Genomic DNA, 2,676 nt, shown 5'->3' on the forward strand with positions numbered 1-2,676 from the left:
AGCAAACATTCATTAATAGTTGTAACATGGAATGTACAAAGTATGAATCTAGGAAAATTGGAGGTTGTCAAAAATGAAATGCAATGGATAAAAATTTACATCCTAGACATTAGTGAGCTGAAATGGACTGGTTTTTGGCCATTCTGAATCAGACAACCATATGATCTACTATGCCAGGAATGACAAATTGATGAGGAGTGGTGTGGTATTCATTATCAAAAAGAATATTTCAAGATTTATCCTGAAGCAAAATGCTGTCAGTGAGAGAATAATATTCTTTTATCTACAAGGGAGATAAATTACTATTAATATTATTCAAATTTTTGCACCCACCACTAATGCCAAAGATGAAGAAACTGAATGTTTTTTTACCAACTTTGTCAGTCTGAAATTGATCAATCATGCAATCAAGATACAATGATAATTACTAGTGATTAGAATGCAAAATATAGTAATAAAGAAGGATTATTTACTAGAAAATATGCCTTTGGTGATAGAAAGGACACTGGATATCATATGATAGAATTTGATGTGAATAGCAGTGAAACATTGTCTGACACAATGCTGCAAGATGCACCCCTCATGTTGGAAGGCACTCAAAATATGACTGGGCAAGAGTTGCCTCCTCATTGAGTAATAATGGCCTACTTATTAGAAATACATGTTTTCATCAACATAAATAATTACTATAAAAAAGTAAAAAGAGCTCTGGTAGCATAATGCCTAAGGCATTCGACTGCTAACCAGAAGGCTGGCGGTTCAAACCCACCAGCCACTCCTTGGAAGGAAGGTTGTGCGATCTACTTCCATAGTGATACTGCCTCAGCAACACAAGGAGGTGTCACTATGAGTCAGGTCCTACTTGACGGCACATAAAAACAACATAAAAAAGTAAAGAAAAGACAAAAATTGATGTCAGAAGAGACTCTGAAACTTGTTCTTGAATGTAGAGTAGCTGGAGGGAATGGAAGAAATGTTGAAGAAAACAACTGAACATAGTTCAAAGGGCTGCTCAAGAGGACAAAGGAAAGTGATATAATGTGATGGCAAAGATCTGGAGCTAAAAAAAAAAACAAACGGGAAGAATACTCGTGGATTTAATGTAGCTGAAAGAATTAAAGAAAAAATAAATCCAACCCTTCAGTTGTCTTATTGAAGGATTATGTGGGAAAAATAGTGAACAATAGGAAGCATCCAAATAAGATGGAAATAATATACAGAGTCACTACACCACCCCAAAAAAAATTGTTCAATGTTCACTCATATGAGGAGGTAGCATAGGATCACAAAATGATGGTGCTGAAGTAATAAGTCCAAACTACAGTGAAGACATTGGCAAAAAAAAAAAAAAGTCTATAAGAATTGATGAAATGCCAATAGAGATGTCTCAACAAATAGATGTTGTTGTTGTTTTTGTTATGTGCTGTCGAGTCTTCTCTGACTCATAGCGACCTCTCCTTGAGTTTCTGAGGCGGTATCACTAGGAAAGTAGATTGCTCTTTCCTTCCAAGGAGTGGCTGGTGTGTGCAACACTGGAAACTCTAATCCACCTATGTCAAGAAATTTGGAAGAAAGATACCTGGCCAATCAACTGTAAGAGATCTGTATTTGTGGCCAATCAAAAGGAAGGTGAATGGGGAAAAAAAATGAGGGAATTATAGGAAAGGTGCCATCAGGATCGTATGCTTTCACTATACTTATTCAATCTGCATGCTGAGCATTTAATCCAAGAAGGTGGACAGTATGAACAGGAACATGTCATCAGAGAGAGTTCTGCTGGCGTAGTGCCTAAGGCATTTGACCACTAACCATAAGGTTGGTGGTTCAAACCCACCAGCCATTCCTTGAAAGGAAGATTGGGCAATCTACTTCCCTAGAGATACTGCCTAAGAAACCCAAGGAAGGGTTGCTATGACTCGAATCAAATTGACGGCATAAGTTATTATTATTATTTTTTTTTGTCATCAGAATTGGGAAAAGACTCATTAACAAACTGCGATATGCAGATGAAATTGCCATGTTTGCTGAAAGCAAAGAAGACTTGAAGCACTTACTGATGAAGATAAATGACTACAGCCTTCAGTACAGATTCTACCTCAACATAATGCAAAAAAAAAAAAAAAAAAAAAATCCCCACAGCTGGACAAATAAGTGACATCCTGATAAATAAAGAAAAGTTTGGAGTTGTCAAGGGTTTAATTTTACTTGGATCACAATTGATGCCCATAGGAATGGCAGTCAATAAATCAAACAATATGTTGCCCCAGGGAAATCTGCTATAAAAGATTTCATCAAAGTGGTAAAAAGCAAAGTCACTGGTCTGAGGACTAAAGTGTACCTGGCTCAAGTTATGATATTTTCAATAACTTCACATCCATGCAAAAGCTGAACAATGAATAATGAAGACTGAAGAGGAAATAATCATCTGATTCATAGTGTTAGTGAAGAACATTGCATGTATCATGGACTTTCAAAAGAATAGGAGCCCTGGTGACATAGTCCCTAAGGCATTTGACTGCTAACCAGCTGGTGGTTCAAACCCACCAGCTGCTTCATGGAAGGAAGATGGGAAAATCTGCTTCCATAAAGATTTACTGCCCTAGAAACCCAAAGAGGGTCATTATGAGTTGGATGGCAGTGAGTTTGGTACGGTGTTTGGTCAAAAGAATGAAAAAA

The sequence above is a fragment of the Orycteropus afer genome, unplaced genomic scaffold (assembly GCF_000298275.1).
Source record: "Orycteropus afer afer isolate SDZICR_OR568_19922 unplaced genomic scaffold, OryAfe1.0 scaffold00960, whole genome shotgun sequence".
Lineage (NCBI taxonomy): Eukaryota > Metazoa > Chordata > Mammalia > Tubulidentata > Orycteropodidae > Orycteropus > Orycteropus afer.